General features: G+C 47.2%; 1 protein-coding gene and 1 long non-coding RNA gene across 3 annotated transcripts in view; one reads left to right on the top strand and one right to left on the bottom strand.

The window, feature by feature from the left end:
• TWIST2 (twist family bHLH transcription factor 2) overlaps positions 1–22,351 on the top strand; it is a 36,809-nt gene extending 14,458 nt beyond the window's left edge. Inside the window, exon 2 of the mRNA XM_082055612.1 lies at positions 21,595–22,351. The gene's annotated coding sequence lies outside the window, so the exon portion shown is untranslated. The remainder of the gene's footprint in view (positions 1–21,594) is intronic.
• Positions 11,898–19,696, bottom strand: LOC309441717. 2 transcript variants are annotated; one of them, XR_014184457.1, is made up of 5 exons: positions 19,249–19,696; positions 18,570–19,032; positions 17,916–18,050; positions 16,508–16,663; positions 11,898–15,423 (listed from the first exon to the last, which is right to left on the bottom strand). It is a non-coding gene; the product is annotated as an uncharacterized lncRNA (long non-coding RNA). The 2 variants fall into 2 exon arrangements; XR_014184456.1 differs by having other exon boundaries at positions 11,898–16,663.
• Positions 22,352–22,602: the final 251 nt, after the last annotated feature.

The following is a 22,602-nucleotide window of genomic DNA, read 5'->3' as shown; positions in this document are numbered from 1 at the left end:
AAATGAGAACAAAACACCCCTCCAGAGTCAGAAAAGCAACAAATCTGGAAAACTCTGCAGTGGCGTTAGTACCAAAAAAAAAGAAAGCAGCAGACATGAAAGGCAAAGAGGCAGGAACACACATTAGCAAGCAGATAATGAAGAAGAGAGCACAGAGCAGGCTGTGCTGCTCTCTGGGAACTGCTCCAAGCAGAACAACATGAGCAACATCTTTCCAAATAAGAAAAAGAAGATAAAGCCCAAAACCTGCTCCTGCTGAAGTCAACAGTGAGACTCTGGTTCAAGAGGAACCAGCAGCCACTTTGTGCAGGAGAGCGGTTTGCACCCAGGCTCTCCCTGGAGCTGCAAGACTCATCATGTCCATTATAATCCCAAATTGTTTACCCACAGGCCGTTTAGTTGCTGCTTTTTTTTTTTTGGTGCTAGCAGCAGCAGGCTGAAGGCAAAACACACCTCAGCCACAACTCAGAAAGAGCTCTGTGTGTAACTGCAAACAGGCATCACATACAGTTAGACAAGAGCATTCACAGGAGCATTAATTTCACTGCAGGCAGACAGGCAAGTCCTCCTGTGTGTGCATCAGCATCAAGAAGTTTCTGCACTGAAGACACAGACCAGGCTGTGCATGAAGGTCCCCTTATCTCTCCTTTTCAGAAACCCCTGCAAATTTCTGAAGGCAGCTGAACCGTACAACCCCCCCCAAGATCTTGTCGAATCACTTCTGTCTTCAAAACACAGGGTGTAGCAGCGGAAGGAGAGCTTTCCCTGGGATTTGAGGCACTGAGTGGGAGTTGAGAGAAAGGCCAGCATCTGCTGATCTCAGGGTACCACCAGGAGAATACTGCACAAGGATCTCGACGAGTTCACTTGGGCCAGAGCCATCCCGAGGTCTCCAGTTAAAGCAGAAATGCTAAAAAGTCATGCAAAGTGACCAGGGGAGCCAAAGGGGCTTTAGAGTCCCAACAGTTGCAATGATTAAAAGGAAAGCTGATGAATAAGCATTTATAGCATAAATCAGACTTTCCTTAAATATTTAGGCATGCTTTAAATCAGCAATTCTGCGGTGCACAAACCACCAGAGATTTTGCAGAGATGGGGATGCATTAAAAAAAAAAAACAAACAAAAACAAGAAAATGCCACTAAGGTCAGCACAGAGATGCAAAACTCAAGGCAGAGACATGACTGCCTGCATAGTACTGATGGATAATAATCCAGACCCTAACACCTCTTGGACTAGTTTTCTCCCATGACTTCCTAGACCAGGGATGCAACCCTCCCCACTTCCATTTGTACAACAACGATAGCCCCACTGTTGAATGCGAGACTGAATTTCTTTGTTAAAAATCCCGCTGACACCTGGAACATTTTGCTCCACCTTGCTGTGAAAACCCTCTCGTGTTTCCACAGCCCCGGTTCACCCCGATTCCCAGGCAGTTGCCAGCCCCCCATATCAGACGTGAACCTGGACAGGATTTCAGAGACCATACTTCAACTCTTTTTGCTAGTTTTGAACTCTTCAAAGATCATGTGTTCAAGCTTTTCCACCTAAAGTCTGAAGACTAAAACCATACCCTTTTAGAAATACCACAGTAGGACATGACATGCTTTATAAATAACATAGCTTCAAAAATTACATGGGACTTTAACAAAATACTGAGAAAGTAGGGCTAAATCTAGGTAACACAGCAGCAAAAAAGGTTCCTGGTGCATAAAGGAAAACAGGAAACATCAATATTTTTGCATTACAAATGTTGAGCTAGCAGTGTTGCCAAATTGTGGACATTTTCAGATGCGTTTATGTCCCTTCATCTTTTCTTTTTTCCTCTTTTGCTGCAGATCGTAACACAGCAGCATTTGCTTGCTAAAGATAGACATGAAACTGCAGGATTCTCTGCCATGCTGCAGCCTCTCCTGAGGAGCAGGAGGGGATCTGGGGGAAGATGCTCCTTTTTAACTGTAACAGATGATGCCCAGTGTTGGGAGGGAGCCCCTGGGAAGCAGAGGAGATTTAAGCATCAGTTTCTTTGGAGGCAGGACAAACCCCCACCGATTACATGGAAGGAGAATTTCATGCTGCTTTTGAAACCCTAAGAAGTGAGGTTAGTGACATTATAGAGAGCTGTCAGGAGCAAATGTGCTCACAAACATCTCCCTGTTCTTTGCTAGGATTGAGTTGAGCCTGACAGACAGTGAGGAGCCCAAAACTGGGAGAAGGCGCAACACAAAACTCAGGGAATATGAACCAAGAGCTGGGATAATCTCCTGTGCTCTTATTTCAGCAGAAACAAGTGACAGAGCAAAGCACAGAGGGAGCAAAGGGAGCTGGGAGGGAGAAAGGTGGAGCAGACCAAGAGAAGGAGCCCAGGAAACAAAGGGCCTTGGAGACCAGGGAAGAGGCAACATGCAAAACGAGCAGCTTGGGCTGGAATTTATCACAAAGGGAGGCTGAGCTCACAGCAGCTCAGGGCTCCTCACAGAACACTGCAACCCACAGATGTTACAGGCATGATGACCGAGGTGAAGTGGGAGCAACCAGACCTGCCATGAGCATCAGGTTCAAGAAAAAGAGATAGGCTGGAGGCAGAAAGGACCCCAGGGATAGGGCCATGTCACTAAATATTACACGGAGGCACCCCGAGGTTAATTTAAGGGACAACAGAGTCCACAACAACTTTTATTAAACCAGTGAGAAACAGGGTTTTAGCACTCCACAAGTGACTTAAATACAGGTTCGGATATCAGCTGAGGAAATAATTTGAAGGGGCAGCAACTAATACAACAGGCGGTCCACAGTGTGCATGCACGTGGCTGCACCAAAACAATGCCGGAGCCGGCCCTGGGTCCCGGAGAAGCACACACTTGCCAAACACGGTGCAGGATTTTTCTTTTAAAAGAGATGCACGTACTCGTAGTGAGTACAGGAAGCGTGCACTCGCGATTCCGCGAGGGTAAATTTATAATACACTCGCAATTGTGCGAGGAAATAATTTACTTACACGTGCTAGTGTGCACGGAATCCTACACGTGCTTATGTGGAAGCACGGGAGGAAAATACACTCGCGGTTGTGCGAGGGGCTCTCAGCGGCCACTCGCGACTGTGCAAGGATTAATTTAAAGTACCCGTGCAAATGTGCACAGGAAATACATGTGCAAATGTGCACAGAAAGTATAAATATGCTCGCAATCCTGCGAGAAGTTTTACTTACACACGTGGCGGCAGGGCAAGCGGAGTCTCCATCCCGGGGAGTGGGGGGGGGGCCCGTGGCTCCCGGCGGCAGTGGCCAAGCTTGTGCTCCGAGGGACCCGCACAATGGGCGGAGTCGCCAACGAGAATCCCGTTTTTATACTGGCTGATCAGATCTGACCTGTAGGCATTCTAGAAGCTTCTCTGCACCCCCACACTGGAGTGGGTGCCCCTGAAGCCTCCAAAACATCCCCCACACTGGCTCCTTGACACTCCCTTCTCATAATAGCCCTAGCCAGGGTGCTCTGGGGCCAAACAAAAGAAGCTGTTAGCCTCAAGTACCAGAGAAAGAGGGAGATGCGCCCACTCCTTCCAAACAGAAGGGTGGGAAGGGGAAAGAGGGGGGTTGCATTCCACCACAGGCCAAGCTCATCCTTTTCACACATTAATTTCCATGATTCTTTTGAAAAAAACAACCTCCGTTCATGGCTTAGTCTTTATCATTTAATTACTCTTTCAATCTCTTAGAAAAACTTTAATCCATGACATACAATACCAACATAAGTAAGCATAAAGCAACATTTCCAGGTTTGAAGCATACAGCTGGAAGTCCAGGAAAAGACAATCTGGTTCAGAGCAGCCCCAATGCATTCTGCTACTGCAGTAGTCCATGCCATCTCCATAGACATTTCTGGTCCCTGGACTAGATTACAGCTCCCTTTCCTAGAAAGGCAGCCCACAAGCATCTCCTTAGCTCTCTTGTGCCTAGGAGCAATCCTCAGTCAACAAAATGACTTGGCTGGGTCTCATCAGAGGTCATCCCCTGGCTGGGTAGTGATTCTCCAAAAGCTAAGCATCTCATCCATAGCCCATGTACACACGAGCAAAGAAGGATCTTTGCAGACATGGAAAAAGGGAACAGATTCCCCCAGAACAGATACAAACCGCCGATCTCTGCAGCCAGAGCCCAGCTTGTGAAACCAGGCACAGCTAAAAGGAATAAACTCTGTTCCTTTTATTAACAGTGCATAGATGGAAATAGTTTGGATAGTTTATACTGGAGAAAGCTAACAGCCTGGATTTCAGTGCATCTCACAACCAGAGATGAAACAGCCAAGTGAGGTGATGGAAGCAGACCAGGGACATCTCTGGAAGGAAAAGCAATGCCAACAGCTCTCCTTAGTCCCTGAAGTTGCTGTGGTATTGCACACTCTAGCCAGCTTCCTTATCCCAGCCTTACCTAGTGTGGGGACAGCACACAAATACTTGGAGATGAGTGCAGGCCCTTCCTCCATGCACATCAGGATGCTTTTGGAGCATGCCCTGCTCTGCTGCAGTGGAATAACCCTGCAGTGTTTGTCAAAGAGCAACTGAGGGGAGGGAAAGGGAAGGAAGAAGAAAGTATTTAATAACTCCCAAATCATTTTTAAAAATTCACTAGCTATTATTTCAGCTGTGTGACCTCCTGAAGGGGCTTTCTAGAGGGTCAGATTATGCAGTCAACTAAAAATATAAATAACTATGGAAAGGGCAGAGAGAACTTTCTTTGGCCAAATCGTGTGGGATGTCAGGTTAAGTTTCCTGTAGGGTGCATCCGTGCACATCCAGGACACCAGCACGGCCAAACAGCTCCCCCAGCCTGAGGATACCTCCCCAGCCAGCAGGCATAGTGCAAGAAAATAAGTTATTTTCATTTGGGGAGTGCTGATTTCCAAAGCCTTCCTGCCAGAAGGGACAGAAGCACATTGCATTGCTGCAAGGTTTGCAGCTGCAGCATCAGATACATTGCAGAGACAAGTTCCCAGCCAGGCACACTGCTCTATGTAAGGGTCTTTATCCTTCCTAGCTGCAGGACTCATATTTGGGTAGGAGAAACTTCTAAGTTCCTTTCCATTTCTTTTTTCCACCACCTTCAAGGAAAAAGTGGGTGCCACAAGAACCAGCCAGTCTCCCTGAGCCCATCCCTTAAAACTTAATTTCATTCACGCATTTAATGATGTTGACTTAAATACCTGCTGGTCTCAGGGAGCCTCTAAGTTAAGGAACTGATAATGTTTAGATAGCTGTTTATCTTTCAAGTGGGGATTCAGTAAGAATACAGCTAATCACATTTGCTAAGAACCAAGGATCAGGTGGAAGACAAGGCTCTATCCACAGGGTATGATGTCTAAAACCAGAATCCTTACGGTTGTGCTTCCTAATAGCCGAACACCAGCTTTGCAGTATTACAAGCTTCAATTAAGTCATTACAGACATCCTGTGCTACACCATACCTACAGTATTTTGAAGTCTAAACACAGTACTAGAGGTGACCTGTGTACTGCATATAGAAGCATGCACACACACTTCTCTAGACAGCGATAGATCAATAGTTCCACATACTCTACCTACATTCAATGTGATTTCTTAACGAGCCTTTAAGTCTTTCACTTCAATTATCAGATGTGACACCCAGCCTTTTTCATTCTTCAAACCTACACGTGCAATTTTAACCTGGGGAATGAGAAGTTTAAGGACACATTTTGCTGTACTGCAAACATAAGCCTCATGCAAAACTCAGTTGTAGAGAGTAGAAAAGCTGTACAGCACCAGTTGCAAACCCGAGCAGTCAGATGAGAAGCCCACCAGCAGCAACTGCAGAGCAAGTCTCTGATTCACAGGAGCACAGGCTTAGCACAGGTCTGCACATCTTAGGACAGCTTGCAAAATTCAGAGAGGAACAGGATTGCCAAAGACGAAACACAAAGTCTTTGTTTTGAACAGATGCAGAGTGCTCCTCTTCCTCCCCCCACCCTCCCCAAAAGGAGATTGTGTCGGTATTGCAATAATACAGGTTATTAGCTCAGTGGGAACCCAGCAGAGTTCAGACTCAAAGGTTCAAGCAAGTCCAGCTTGCAGCTGGCAAATCTAAACAAGACCAGCCAGCTGGCCTTGAGCTGAGTCATCCACACAGTAATTTGGCTGAAAGTGTTGACTTAAGCCATTCATTTAATCACCAAATCCAAAAAAGCCCCTGAAAACTGGAGACAAGAAAACGCACATCTGCCTTTTGCAGAACAACAGACTGGAAAAGACCATGCAAACCAATTTTCCAGAGCTTTTTCTGGGCTTCTGTGTGCATGTTGTATGCAGTTCAAGTTCTTGGTAGTCATTTGCTAGTCTGTTCTGATACAGCAGAGCACACGGCACATCCTCAGTGCAGGTGCTAAATCACACTTAAGTCAGCATGGCTAACGGAACACATTTAGACATTAGGCGTGTGATTAAATACTTCACTAAATAGAGACAAGCTAAGGACACACTGACTTTTTCTCCTTTTAGCAGAAAGATTTCATCTTTGCATGTTTCTTCCCCCTGGAGTTTGAGCTTGTTGGAGTGAGACTCTTTGTTCCCCTTTGAAAAACAGCAGGAAGGGAGCAAGCTACTTTGTTTTACCACTTGTGAAGCCATAAACTGCAGAAGCCTGATGAAAAACTGACACGAGAGCTCTGGATAGCTTATTTACAGGGAAGAGGCAGAAAACAGCAACACAGAAAGCATAAAGCAACAACATAGAAAGCAGGTAGACAGCAAGCAATTCACACCACCTTTGGTGTCCACTATCAGAAGCTGCACATTAAATATGTATGTCTAAATAATTGTCACTGATTGCAGAGGAAACTGAAAGCCTGAGGACATTAGTTTATGTGTGTGCAGACTCCTGGAGCAGAGCAGGGGGTTGGGCAGCTCAGGGCAGCAGCCCGACTCCAAACGTGTTGCTACAGAGGTCATGAGCAGCATCTGTCCCTCTCCCACTTCCCAGTACTTGCTCACCCAGCATCACCATGCAACAGTTTCAGGAAAGCCTGTAACACAGCCTGCCAGGCTCCAGCCCAGCTGCAAGCGATGATTCTAGCCTTATGAGTCTCGAAACTGAAAAAAAAAAAGTGATTCACAGTTGCTCAGACAGGGACCAGTGGGTTACTGTTATCTCCTCAGGAGACCACACTTCCCAAGGAGGATGGCAACATCAGAAACCACAAAAATAGAGATAAAATATGTCACCTATGACCAGTCTCTAGGGAGACCCACAGCTGCTATGATATTGCCCAGCCGTTGCCTTAACTATGAGCCCCTCCAGCAGCTACCACAGCCCAAGGTGCACAAGCAGCACTGAAAAACAACACAGACATTCAAGGATTTGTTCAATCAGCCAGCTGAGAGGTTTGAAACAATGCAAACAAGGCCATAGTGAAACATAGTGTATTCAAACAAACAAAAAACAAAGCAACACCCTGCAGACTCCAAAACCTTACCTCCTGCCACTTGTCCTGCAAAGGTCCTCTGATGTAAAGTTGTGCTGGGTACCCCCCAGCAGCAGAGCCAGCCTGGAGAAGAATCTGGTAAGGAGATAAGAGAGAAGCAGGAGCTGCTTATAAACACCGAGGCGGGGGAGGAAGAGGCTCATTAAGCTAAAGAGCGACAGCTGAGTGAAAGAGCTCAGGCTGAAATCTGGAGGGCTGGCTTTAAGCACGGGCAATGCCACCTGCATTGAAGGCAGAAGCTACGAAGTTTATGAGAAGGGTTGTACGGTGTGATGCTTGCAGCAAAGTTTGGAAGAAAAGGCCCAGGAGAGATGCAAGATACAGGAGGGGTTCGTGTCCATGTTAATGTAGCTGTCAGACCATGGAAGACAGAAAGAAAGAGCCTCAGGGCACTATCAAACACCTAATGCAAAGCAAGATGTGGTTTACCAGCACACCTATTTAAAGTCACGGTTCCCAGAAGCACAGTGTTGGCATCGGCCCTGTACAGGGTGCCCGAAAGGTGCATGCAGCTGATGTGGTGTGTGGCAGGATTCCTGTCCTGAGATGTGCCCTCCCCAGCCTTGCACATCAGCCAGTGGCTTTCTCTAAAGCGCAGTGTGGTTTACAGCCCGGGTACACGCCAGACTGCCTTTCTTGATGCCAAGTGCTTCTTACCCCCACAGGATTGTTTGGCGTGTAAACTTGCTCTTCATGAGGGCAGCACTCTGTAACCCAGCATATTTTAAAGAGTTGGACTATTCTTGCCATAAAAAAAGATCAGAGTAGCTTTATTGACTGCAGTGGAGTTAAGCTGGTTTATTCCAAGTGCGAATTTGGCCCCTTGACTTCAATGAAGCTGTGTTGATTAATCCCAGATGGAGACCTGGCCTGGTACAATCCCCTCGGAAAATCCTGGGAGATTAGTAACACATAGACTGAATCACGGCCTTAACTCAGAGCTTGGGTGGTTATCAAAAACCTTTACCTGCCACCTTGGGAAACGCTGCCGGGCTGGGACCGAGAAATTGCAATCGCTGACTTAAGGGGCTGGGGTGCGGTGGGTGAGGGCACATTCTTCAAACGCTGCCTCATGCTCAGGGGAGATGACAAAGTAGCACCCTTTCTTCTGCAAGCGTCTGGGAATGTTACCGGGATGTGAATCCCGGCTCTGCCAAAACCCAAGCACGGTGACATTCAGCAATCTGGGCAAGGAAACAAGGGAATCCTGATTCTTCTCATTAAGGGCTTTTTGTGATGCTCTGTAAAGATCCGTAAGTGTAAAAACTGAGGATTATGTCCCCAGAGCTTCAGGGAATCTGCCCCAGCATCTGTTTGCCAATTTTGAAGGGCAAACACAGCTTCATACAGCAAAAGGAAATCTTCCCCACTCCAAATACAAGAAAAGAAATCAGGGTCTCTTTTTCAGCAATCACCTCCAAGTCTCTGTAACGGCAGGCAAAGATTTGCTTCCCAATGTTATAGGCACAAGGGCCCTACTTTTAGCAGGAAACGAATCCACCACAAATTAAAATCTCTTGACTTTCACAGAAGTTGCTTTACATATGCACAGACACACGTGTGCCTGTAGAGAGATGGTGAAGCTGTCCCCTTTTGTTGCAGTGTGCAGCAACTCCAGAATAAACCAATTCAAATGCAGGTGGTGATGGTTTTTTGGTCTCAGGCAGCAGAAATGCTGAATGGATGGTATGTAGCCGATCTCCTCAGCACATTATTCATGCAGAGGCATTATTCCTGGCTATAGGATGCCAATGTCTCTCCCCAGATGGCTGAAGTTTCCCCTCTTTTGCTTTGAGGTTGCATTGCGCAGGTCAAGGTGACAACAAAAGGGCTCGGTGTTGCGTGCGGAGGAGGCACGACATCACTGTCAGAAAGAAAGAAACCCCTAAGCTCGCTGTCTACTCACTTCAGCTCTGCCTTCCAAGTGTTTCTGAAGTCAGGCATCTGGAGTGTGATGTAATCTGAAGATTGATCAGCAGCAGCACACGTACAGCTGTGCACATCTGGCCTCTAGGTGTTTCTGCTGCTATTTGTCAGTGACTGTATCGAACATTAAAAAGCACCTTGAGTTCGTAAGGCAATCGTACCTGTCCCGTGGAGTGTTCACAGAAGCCCCCGAAATGCCATTGATTTTCTGCGAACTGTCTCCGATTTTCAGTGGGTGGCCCCACGTTGTTGGGGCTTGGGGTTTGTTTGGTTGGTTTTTGTTTTGTTTTTTAAGTAAAGAATTTAAACCATATATGCTTTTAAAGCTAGTGTTTTGTTGTTGTTGTGAATTCCACTGGCATTAATCCATGCCAGTTGAGTCAGTCATAACAGATGGCTGCTATCATCCACTTTCTGATTTACTCTTTGGAGTCAACATAATTATGGAGTCTTTGTGCTGTGCTGATGAGAAAAAGCGGCGGCTCTTCCTCCTCGTGCTCAGCTGTGTATGGACACAGCAAGACTTGCTCCAAAAGTACATAATCTGAACAGGGCAGGGACAGGTGAAGTGGGGAAATGGGCGAGAAAGGTCACATCCATGGGGTAGGACCTATCAGTGCTCAGTCCCAGTCCTGGAGCCAGAGAATGGTGCTTCCCGCAGAGACACTGCCACTCCTGAGGTTTGCAAACTGCAGCTGAATACTCGCTGCACACAAGAAAAATAAGGAGAGCAGGGAAACTGCTGGCTGAGCAGGCCAGACCAAAAGAGTTCCCTTGGAAAAAGAATAAAGCTGCAGATGTATGTATTTATTTTTAGAGAAGGTGTTTTTCCTATAATTTGTATTATTTTGGCAGGAGTGCAGCTGGGAGGAGAAAAGGTTTCCCTTCGTCCAATACTCTTTGCTGTTCCAATACTCTTCACTGTTCTCAGATGGAGTGGAGGCAGAAGGGTGTTTTTACAGCCCATTTCATATCTCAGTTGTGTTTATCCCCGTAGAGATGGACAGGGACCAGAGACACATTTCACACTGACTGCCAGCATTGTCAGAGCACGCCGCACACCGTGCTGCATGCAGCCCTCAGCTGCCCAAAGCCACCGTCTTCATATATTTCCAAGAGGAAGACAACCACGTTCCTACTGATATTTTCCTTCCAGATAGTCTCAATCAGCCTACAGGAACATACACCAATAGATTTTACTTTGCTAACAGCTTAGCGCAGATATACAGTCAGTCATTGTAGCCCAGCTGATGGTATAAGTCAATAAGCCATAACAACAGGTCATGCAACTCTCTCCTGAAATAAATTAAGCCTTAGCTTGCAAGCTGTGTTTGTGCAGGGTAAAATTTGCACATGGCTTTTGCTGTGAACATCTCAGTAGAAGTGTACAGCCCACCTATAACAATTTTGTCCTCCTTACCTGAATTCTACATAACATATTGCTTTGCCTGGCCCGAGTGCACAGCAGGTGTGCATTTCAGGCAGGGAGAACCAAGTGCCTGCCCAGAATTGCTTGTGGTCTTTCAGCTGGAGCTTGTATTGATCTCTGAGAAGTCCAGAGGCCAGAGGATGGGGATGCATGAGGCAGAGGAAGATGTGAAATTACTGCCCTCCATCCTTGGCATGAACCTCATCAGCTTCAGAGTGACTCTCCCAGGACACTTGTGCGTCTGTGCTACCTCTCCTCCCCAACCCCTTAGAGGTCACTTGAGCTGTCCAAGAAGAACATCTCATTCCCTGCCTTTTTCCCCCCTCCCTGCTCCTTCATTCCATACTTCTCTTGTGCAAAGCCAGGCTCCTGTGTGAGTGTCTCTGGGGAGGGGAGATGAGACCAAGGGACAGCAATGGGCTTTTTCAGCTGCTACATTAGCTGGGAGGGTGGCTGGCTCCCTCCTGTCCTTCTTTGCACCCCGCTGCTACCTTTCTCTGGCCACTTGCCCTTCCATGGGTCAGAAGATGCTGGTGGTGTCCCCCAGAGCTTGTTCTTCTGAGCCACCCACGAGGCAGCTGGGCAGAGCCAAGGACAGAGCTTAGACGGCCCTTTCAAACCTCGAAGCAGCTCTGCTTTTTCCGGCTCCAACTGTTCATTAGCAGCTTCCGCCTCTCGGCAATTTCTCGCCGCGCATTCAGTGATGTGCTGCCAAGTTTTTAACAAGGGGCTCCCACAAACCTACCTCCTCCTCCAGCTGCGACAAACCCCACTGCCCCGCAGAGGCCGATGCTCGGGCTGTGGAGGAGTACAGAGCTGGGGGAAATGTTCCTTTGGGGGGGGGGCTTCTTCCTGTTTAAAGCTTTTTTTTTTTTTTTTGCTTTTTTTGCTTTAATTTTGTGGTGAGGGAGGAACACAGCACCTTGGAGCAAACATGACTATGTGCCTGAGGCTTGCTGCAGAGAGGCAGGACATAACACAGAAACCCTGAGCGTTCCAGCAGCAAAACACGTCTCGCTTCTCCTCCCTACCGTCCTTTGCAGAGCTCTCGCTTCTCCTCCCTACGGTGAGGCCAGCCCCAGGTGACTGATTTTATCTGGCCTAGAGCAATCAGCCGCAAGCCCAAATGCCAAAGAAGTGGCTTTCTCCTGGTGTTTCGGGGCAAGTTTTTCCATCGGAAGTGGTTGAGCCCACAGGTTTCTGGGTATGAGGGAGGCCACTTCAGCTTTCTCATGTTGATGGGTGCGTGTGGGTTGTGCCAATTTGCGCCGTGGCAGAGCTGGCTTCCCAGAGGAGCTCTGAGCTTGCAAGCATCTCGCAGGTCCAGGATGGGGATGCACCAGACATCACTCTTTGGTGAGCATCTCTCTCTTCTCGAATGAAAAGGAACTGAAGCCCCATGGAAAGCCCCACAGCTTGGTTATCAGGAACGAATGAAAAATCAAAATGAGAGCATGTAGAAACGTCAGACATTTTTGTGAGGGTTGCAGCCTCCTATGGTACCAGAGGCACCTCTTTTGTTCCAGGTAGTTTAGCCTTGCAGAGGGACACCTGAAGCTGGAAGAATCCCCTTCTTTCGAAAGCTCATTTTCCACTTTTAAATATGAGCTGGGTGCAAGAAGGTCAGCTACATGATAGATATTAGATTAGACAACCCTGTGGCAGTCAAAAGCATTAAACTAACTGCTGATAATTATATTAACAGATCCCGTAGATTACATACTAATAAAACAGTTTTAAACGCAGGCCATTCTGGTTAGCACAGCAGTGTCACCAGCACTGAATGCACGCAAGCAAATGTTATCTCATGCAATTCTAAAATGTCACTTTTCTAATTTTTGTATTAAAAAGACATCTTCTGGAAAGGAATAAATAAACAGCGACAAATACATTGCAGCAGTGTTAAACCGGACTCAAGCACCTTACAGGTCTGGCAGCTCTTCCAGGACAGCAGACCTTAACACGTGTTACATAGATAATATCTATTTAGATGGGTGGCCATGAGCACAAACAAGCCTTTCTGCAACAGAGGAAAAAAAAAAGGATTTAAACCAAGATTATTCAGTCATTTCAATCAATACTGGCTGCTTGCCGGCATTGGATTTATTTTGAAAAAAAATTGAACCAGTCCACATCTCTCTTCTGTGGGTAGTTATTTATGAGACGAGCACTGACAAGTGCCCTGGATTTATTTCAGCTGTGGGTGAGGAACAGTTTTTGGTGGTGGGTCCTGCTCAGCTGGCCAGGACGAGACACGAGCAAGAGGGTCCAGGGCCATGGGCTCTGCCATTTGTTTCTTTTTTTGGCCTTGTCTTTTTAGGATCTTTCATCACCACAGTTTTTCCCAGACAGTGTGGTGTAAACAAGCCATCAACCTTTCTCGGTGGTGCTGGAGAGACAGAAACAGGCTTGGAGGGAGGAGAAAAGGCTTAAATCTCCTTTGTCTTACACCACATCCCCATCAAGCATCTAGTTATGCTCCCGATAACAAACTGGGGAGCTGCCGGATGCAGGGAATATATTTTCCCTCGGACCAGCCACGGGTAGATAAATCCTCCAAGTTCTGAAAAGCCTGGGGTAAATTAGATTAGAGGCTTTCCTCTAGATGGCAAGAGGTACATTTGGTGATAGAGAGGGAGGGCCTGCGGCTCAGGAATGAACAACTGTGAGGGATATGTTTTTAAAAGGTTTCCCAGCTGTAAGATGCACATAATTGTGGCTTTCCTTCATCTGGGAGACTTCAAGAGCGGATGGTTGATAAGGGTTCATACCAGCAAAGGCAGAAAAACACAAGCCAGGGTATCTGGTTTCAGTCTGTCCGTACCCGCAGCATTAGATCTGATTTTGGCCCTCTCTCCCCCCGCTGCATGTACACAATTATCTGAATTCCTTTCTCTGCTGCTTCCTCCCTTCTGAAGACTTTCAGACCGGCCCTGCTGCCTTTTCCATTACTTGAGGTACGGCCGCACATTTGGGCTCTCTCCTTTCCCGGCCCGCAGAGGGGTCTGTGCTGCAGCCACAGGGACCGGCACGCTCCAAATGGCAGCAAGCAACCCCAAGGATAGGAATTCATTCCCCATCCCCATCTTTTCAGCCTTCCATGGTGGGAAACACCCCAAAAATCAGGGGATTTCTGCTATTCTAACCAGTCACCAGCACTGTTCCTTTGTGCCTCAGTTTCCCCTTTGTGCCTCACCTCTGCTGCTTGCCCCTGGTTGCGTTCAGAAAGCCCCTTGTGTTGCACCTGGGGATACCCAGGGACCATGGCACACCTGCTCACAAAGGTTCTCCTGCTGATAAGCAATATGGTGTTGTTCCTTAACAGTTGCATTTTTTTGCATCATCCAAATCACAAAAGTGTTTTAAATTTCAAATACATGCTACTGTCCATTTTGGCTCTGGGGACAGCTGACAATTTCCATAAGATAATTTGAGAATATTGCTACCAATGCCTTCAGCCAGTGTAGCTTTATGTATGCTGTATGTATAACAACATATCTCTTCTTCTTTTGCCTTTGTTATAAAAATATTTGATCATATATTCAACAACACATAAACACAAACACAACATGCGCAGTTAGAGTTTTCCCATCCTTAAACAGAACAGAGACTTGTGTTCTCATAAGCCCCCCTAAAGATTTGACGAATTCAGCTGAAATTTTCCATGTGTTTTGATTTAGGTTTTAGCCTTCTTGATAAAAGTTATCTGCACAGATTTCAGCACAGGAATTCCAAAATAGAAAAACCTATGACAATTCCTCTGGTGCCACTCTGGCATAACTTTCTGACACCCCGTTTTGACTGACAGAGCAAATGCTTATCTAGAAACTCTAGAAACACTTGGGGCTGCCTTCAGCTATGGAGCAATTGCAGTTGTTTCGTGGTGAAGCAGGCAGAGGGAGGATGGCATTGGGCGAAGAGGATCCTTCTCAGGAGGGCTCAGGGTGTTTGCGAGCATGGCAGGAGAGAGGCAAGGCTGCACGCACAGCCTGTGCTTGGGCATAACTTAATTTCAGCTGGCTACGTGGCACCGGGTGCTTCTTCATGCAAGAGGCATCCCATGCCGCAAGGTTGAGGAGCTGTGCTGGTTTGTTAACGTTTGGCCAGGCTGGGAACACATCTCACCTCATCCAGGTAGCAAATACTTGGTTTGCCTGTGTACATCCCAATGTGCTGGTTGTGAGTCCAGCCCCACACCAGCTCGTGGCAGCCACCACCTCACCTCCACCCTGGCACATCTCAGCTGCTTCGTGGTGGCTAAAAGTTTAACCACACTGTGACAAAAGCCGAGCCAAAATATTAACTCCCCGGGCTTCCCGCCTTAGTTCTCCTTCACGCAGCTCACAGGAACACTCAGCCCGTGCGTAGTTGGAAGGTGGTTTTCGGAGGCTCCTGAAAACATCTCCAGGTCCAGGTGTGACACTGCTTGGCAAGCTGGGTGATTTGTGTGCTGCCTTTCAGCTTTCCACCCGCCGCCGTCCCAGCCTCCAACACACAGTCACGGGGAAGCCTTCAGCATTTTGGCATGTATCTGTTTTCCGCTCTCCTTGTGCTTCGAAACAGCTGGACCGTTTTTTGCCTAGGCTCCAGCAAACAAAAACAACAACGAGAAAGAGGAATCAGTGTTGGGCATGGAAAATTTTCAGCTCAAGCAGCATAAATTTCAGAAAGTTATGAGCAGATTAAAAAACATGGGATGCTGGAAGGCAAAGCTTATAAACCTGACCATGGATGTTAAGACTGATACTTGCCATATGCTTCGTTTTTAAAGCAGTCATTCCAAGGGCAGCTGGGAGCGATGGTCCCTTGTTGACCATGCCCAGGAATAAGCAAGGTTAAGGGGTGAATTGGTGGGCACATCAGCCCAAAGCATCTCGTCAAGGAAACCTGCCCATGATGATGACAACCCCTGCCAGGCTGGGTGATTTCTGTGCCCCCAGTAAGATCCTCCTGAGTATCTCAGACTTCAAGCTGCCATATCGGTCTTAATGGCAGTAAAATCTGAGACTGAGTTGGGCCATAGGTGTTGAGAGAGTGGATCACGGATGCTCTTAGGAGCCCAGGTCACCTGCCATGGGCCACATCCAGCTCACTGTCCTGGTAGCCAGGTGAGACAGGCTTCTTGTGACCAGAAATAATTCAAATTCAGACTTTCTGGCTTGAGAGTCAAGGCACTGTGACTTGTCCTCCCCTCCAGCTTGGCAGTTCCTAATCTAAAAAAGAACAACCCGATTTCTGGTGCTGCTTGCTTTGGCATTTCAATATTCACGCCAGCCCATGCTGACCTTTTCTCTCCAAGGCACGGGGGCTGACATGTGCACCCCCAAGCCACATTTTGCATTGTTCGCTGTTGTTTTTCCCCATCCCTGTGCCTACAGGGCAGGACACACGCAGCGCTGATGCGGCGGGCAGGCGTACCAGGGGTATGACATAATGCAATAACCAAACTCGCCGCATTTATTTATTTTGAAAAAATATTAAGGGCAGCTGCGACTTACTGACGACTGAAACATTTAATGGATTTTCTAAATCAGGAGCATCCCCTTTTGTGTTGTAACCCAGAATTGCTTGAACTGGGTGGTTGGACTCTTCCAGAATAGCTCATTTACATAACATTTTCCTCTTCTCCATAAATATATAGAGTGTTTCCAGAACGTACACACCTGGGTGACAACCACAGAGGTCACTGCCTGGTATGCTTGCTCTGCTCTGTCTTGCTTAGGTGCTATCTCCAAGCAGATACAACTTGACATGGGACTTCTCCTTCCCCATTCACCCTGTAGGATGCCTGTAACTTCTTACCAGCTATTGTGCAGGACCTAAATAATAAAACATTAATTAACAGCTTAGACAAGGACCGGTGACATCCAGAGTAGGCTTTTGTTTTATGTTTCCCTATATTAATCCTTTCTGGTTATTCTTACTTTGGAAGGATGAGTTTCAAGAGGGTGGCAGTGGGGAAATGGGCTCGTTTAACATTTGTTTCCTTGGTGGAGGTTTGTTTCCCGGGGAGGAAGGTTGCAGAGCTCTTTTGTCACTCATGCCCAGCGATGCTGCCTGCTCTGCTTGCATCCTACCTCTTCACCCCAGGCAGCCCCACTGCTCTCCAGCCTGCCTTGCAGCAGCGCTGCTCCCCGCTCCAAACCTCCACAGCCTGCAAAAAAGCAGCCTTTGAAGTAAACATCCCATTTAAATGAATTCTGTGGGGATGCTTAAAGAACAGGCACAGTCTGAGGAGGCAGACTTCAAAGAAGGCAAAACACAGTGGTGGGGACAGTGCCAAAGGCAGCAGAGATGCTGGGACAATGCTGACCCATGGGGAAGCTGGCCAGGACCGTGGGGGCAGCTGCACACAGGGTGGGTGAGGAGTGTGCCCACTGGTGTCACTTATAAGAAATTTGTTATTGCAGTTGAAACTCCTTTCTGCAACAATGCTTGGTCAGAAAGCGCATCCACTCAAGGGGCTCCCAAAGGCAATGTCGTCAGCCCGTGGGCTGGGTTGGGGTCTTGGCTTTCACCCGTGCAGGTTTTTACTTCCACAAAATTGAAGAGGAAGTGGGGAGGAAACAGTTTATAAACTTCTCCGTGGCTTCCAAAATCCGTACCAGGTGGTGTGGGGCAAGCAGCCCCACAGGGCTGGGTGCTGCCTACTTGCACCCCTCATCCTCCTGCTCACTGCCTGACCACAGCCCCAAACACAAGGCAAGAAGGTGGGCTGGCACCTTCCCGGCAGGGATTTTGGCTGGCGGGAGTCTACATGAAGGGAGAGACGCTGGGCACTGAGCACAGAAGCATTTTTTTTACATTCCAAACTTTTAAAGAAGTTGAAAAAGCATCCTTAAAAAAACCACAAAAAAACACCAACCAACCAACCAAACCCCCACAAGAACACAAAAACCCCAACCAACCAACAAACAACAACAACACCACCCAAACCAAACCAAAACCAACTTCAAATTGTTTTGGTGCATTTCCTATTTAATTTGCACTCTTGGTCATATTGTAGAAATGTTTTCAATCCCTTTGTAACCAAACCCACCCTAATCCTATATAAACAAGGACTTTGGGGACCTGTTTCAAAATGTCCTGCAAACAGGGCTGTGTTCTTGCTGCCACCTCACATCAAGCCAGCAGCTCTCGGTTCTTGTGGTTTCCATGCTGTGCTCTTGGGCTGGATAATGCTCCTTATGGGGCTGGGAAATGTTCCTAAAGCAAAGAAAGAATAGAACAGCAAGTCCTCAATTCACTGTACAGTGGAAACTGCATTGGGTCTGTGATAAAGAACTGCATGATGACTATATTCTGTGTTACAAGCTACAAGGGTGAGAGAAATATTTGGAAACTATAGTCAGCAGAGAGCTTTACAGTATATCATCTCTCAGTCCAGATACTACAATCATGCATTATTATAATATAGTATTATGTCTTTCAGCTATACCTTGGAGAATCACAAAGTACCTTATGGGAACTAGTTGTTTAAATCTCACATGACCTGTAAGAGAGGAACAGATATACTGCAATTTCCCAACCAGGGAAACTGAGGGACACACACAGACAGCAAATACATAGCAAACCTGTGTGTGAGCTGGGATTAAAACTGAGCTCTACAAGGTGCCGCTGTCCTACCACACCAGCTTAGTGCCAGGAACCAACTCTGTCCCCTCCCCGTGACATTCGCTATGGGCTTTGCTGCTTCTTTTCAGAGTAAGTCCCACAGATCCATACCTCATCATCCAGCTGCCACAGGGAACCTGCGGGATTGTGTTCGGAAGCCTCTGTGGGTCCGGCTTGCGGGAGCGGAGCTGGAAATGCCGTGGGAGCTGCCGCCAGCTGCGTGCCTTGGCAGGCTGTGACGAACGCCTCGCCGGGATTAAAGGATCATAAACATCAAGCTTGACCTTTGGAGGGTCCATTAAAGCACAAAATCATTGCGGAAAAGTTCTCTATAATTTAGCAGGGGGACGGAGCCAGGAGGGCTCTGGTGACTCATGTTGTAGCTCCTGAAGGCAAGGGGGGCTGTGCTTCCCCTTTCGGCGTACGAGGAGTCGGGAGATCAGAGCCAGCCCTGCTGGGTGCCCGGGCGCATGGCACTGGGTTTAACTGGGACGCTTCCAGATGGGCTGTCCAGAAACAAGGGGCAGGAGGAGGCAGCCACCACGAAGGGCCTGTCTGCAGTGGTGTGGCAGCACTGGGGAGGAGAGGAGGAAAGACCAGCTTTCAGATTTTGGGCGTATTTTCCACCTTCCTCAGCCAGGAGCTGATCCTCCCTCCCACTGCAATACCCAAAGCGCAGTGAGCAAGGGCTAGGTTTGTGACGTGAGGATCACAAGCCCGATTCGGGGTACAATTTCTCCAATATTCCTAGCTCCTTTTTAAGGAAACTAAGCCGCTGAGGTCTTCTTACCTTATTAAGCTCCACATGGGATGCTATCAGGTATTTAGCACAGTACTCCTCTATTTGAGTGACCTGGAGGGAGGAACTGAGAAGGAAGAGGTTTGGTGCAGACATCTCATTACTTCTCTGCCTTCAATGGAGTGTTTCCACACATCTCACCACCAAACCGTGTCCCTCATACAACATGCCCTCCTCCTCCTGTTACCATTCATCTGTTTTCAAAGTTGCTACTTGGAGTCAGATTTTCAAAAGCAGTCAGTGTCCAACGTCCCAAAGGCCGGAGAAGAAGAAATGCAGGGAGTAGGTCCCAGAGGGGTGTTTCTCATCTTGTGCACTTCTTTCCTTCTCTCATGCTGACAGATTGGGTCTGTGAAAGGGTTTTACCCTTTGATGTGGGTCTTACATAGACTACTTGGTAAGAGCAACCAGCAAAATGTTACACAAGTGCATGTCAAGATGGGGAGAATAACCCTTTCATAGCCAGGTCTTTCAGCTTCCTTTGGGTGACCTCTGTATCGGGTCATAACATTGCTCCATCAGCTGAGGTCGACTGCTTTGATATGCAGTGCATAATCACAGAAAATAGCAGTGGAAATAGACTACCAGGTTATCTGCTTCTGCCGGGGGTGGTAACCAGGCATTAGGTAAATGATGGCTGAACAGTGGGAACAAACATCTGCCCACCGTGGCCCTGGTCCTGCTGCCCTGTGTGGGGTGGGAAAACATGGGTTAAACCCTAGGAACAGGAGAGGGAACCTGGCAGAGCCATGCCAGAGCCCTGGGGCATGGTAGCACCGCCATCCACTGTGCTCATTCATCTCGCCTTAATGGGGAAGCCAGAACACCCTGTTAGCATTGAGATGCTGTGAAATTCCCATTTTTTCCAGTTGGATGGAGCCAAAAGAGCTGCTGGAAACCAGAAAGGACCAGTGGAAACGAGATCCCACAGTTCAGCAGCAGCCAGATCAGGGTGTTTCACCCAGGGTTAAAGGCGTTGGTTTGCAAATCACCATCTTTGCTCTAAGAGCAGCTTTGTGCTGACCTCTCCCATCCTGGGTGGGATTTGAAAAATTAGTGGAAGCGGATCAGCTCAATATTGCTTTCGACTTGGTTTCACCTTGTTTTACAGGGCAGATGGATTCAGAGAAGAGCAGGACACGGTGATTTGTTGCATAGTTGGCGGGGAGAATCCTCTCTCGCTTGCTGGAGAAAATTAAAAAAATAATAAAAATAAAATAAAATAAGCTTAAAGTTTGTCCCAGGCTCAAGCAGAAAATTTCTTCCACAGTATCTTCCTCCTCCCTATATTTTATTTTTCTTTCCTGGGTCCTTCCCTGGCTAGGGCTGCAGCAACGCCAGCATTAGGAAAGGACCAGCCTGTCATCTGTCAGATGTGCATGTGCACAAACCACCGCCACTCGCACACACCAAGCAGTTAAGCTTTCCTAAGTGATCCTGGGCAGCCTGTCAAGTCCCAAGCTCATCTGCAGAATGTGGTTGTAATTAGATAATTAATAACTTTGAGAAGGAAAGGAAAGGAAAGGAAAAAAGGAAATAAGCTAAAGGGAAGCTTTCCTTAGTGGGAGGAAATAATTATATCTGCTTTTTGATATATGAGCTGAGGTGGCTTTCTGAAGGCAGAAACAGCATCTTGCCTACAAAACCATCCCTCCCCCAAGTTAGACAGGATCTCCCATGGGCGCTGCTGGGTCACAGAGCTTGTCCCACCAGCCCACAAATGAGTAGCAGCAGGTTGCTCCAGGTCAGAGCAAACCCTGCAAGTTAACGGGACTCCCTGACATGTTGCTGCATCTTGTCTCATTCCGATAAATGGGGCAGAAAAGAGACGATGTGCACGATTGGGTCACCAGGAACCGTGTGGATAACAGGGGTTTAGCACAACAATTGTGAGGGCTGGAGAAGCTGCTGTCAGCATATGAACTTTTTGATGGATGCCTTGTTCCTGCCTTTGGATTTTCCATTTCACACTACGATGCAAAAAAAGGCTGTATATTACCAGACTCAAAACTTAGACTATACATCCAGAAGTCAAAAGAATTGTTAAGGTTAGGTTGACTTCTTGTTGTTGGTGGTTTTGGATGTGCTTAGATGTTGCATAAATGTATTACCCCAGGATGGAAAGAACACGTATTCATTTCCAGCAGGGTTTGTCTGATTTTGCAGGAGGAGCTGAGAGTCACTGCGGGTGGGGTTTCTAAAGCCCGTCCTGGCTGACTGGGTGTTCATGAACCATACCCTTGACTTAGAACTGTACAAGGGAACATATCTCAGAAAGATGTCCTGTATTTGGTGTATTTATTTTTATTTTCTTTCTTTTTTTTTCTTTCTCTCTAGACTGTCCAGTGTCTGAGACTGAAGTGGAACTGGGATATATCCAAGTCTGTAGCTTCTGAAACCTTAACAACCTCAAGTAAACTGGTCCAAAAGACCCCTCTTGACCTCCCTCGCTCTGAACTCTTGTGGAGCCCTTAAACTGAGCAGAAAACAGCACCAAAGCTAATGGCCTGAAACTTTGCAACATCTCTCCCCAACCAACTGACCAAAGAGAAAAGAGAAGCAACATTCCTGATTGTTATTGTTGGGTTTTGTGTCTGTCTGTGCGTTTGGTTTTATTTCTAATTGTTTTTTGGTTTTTTTTTTTCAAAAGATCTTCATTCAGGAACGCATTTATGAGAAATCTTTGGGTTCAGATTTTATTTTCCCTTAGCTGTATTATTTTGGGGACTTTTATTTTGTCTATTTTTTAAAAAATTCAAACCCTGATTTCTTGTACAGTAACGTCAAAACTGGACCAAGGCTCTGAGAAAAAAAAAAAGAAAAAAAATAAGAAAAAAGCCCACTATGCCCCCAGCTCCCTGCATGATTTGTTTCAAGTGCAGCCTGGATTACAGACTGCCCTCCACACTCTACCGCCTCTTCCTTATTGCTCCATGATTCACTACCGCTCGCCAATCTCCCCCCCCCTTTTTTTTTCTCATTTTCTGTTCCAGTGTATATGTTGCTTATTTGTTTTATTTATTGAGATATTTTTAACGAGCTAAGAGACTGCAATGTCGCTGTGTATACTGCTTCTCTTGCCAATAAAAATAAAGATGTCATGCAGCTACCAGGGTATGGGATTTACATTCTTGACTGCACAGCGCCGAGCAGAAGCTGAGCCTCTTCCTCGCACCCCGCAATGTTTTGACACTCACTGATTTGGCTAAAAGCCGTTTCCCAGGTAGCTGGTGATGGGGTGCAGAAGGTATGAGAGTCACTTGTCTGGGCTGATGTCTGCCTGCATACACCAGGAGTGGGTTATTTACTTGCAGCCTGGCTAAGGAGGTTTGCTCAGGCACGCAT

Source organism: Streptopelia decaocto (assembly GCF_964273445.1).
Source record: "Streptopelia decaocto genome assembly, chromosome: 6".
In the NCBI taxonomy this organism is placed as follows: Eukaryota; Metazoa; Chordata; class Aves; order Columbiformes; family Columbidae; genus Streptopelia; species Streptopelia decaocto.
This window is presented reverse-complemented; position numbering and strand designations above follow the sequence as displayed.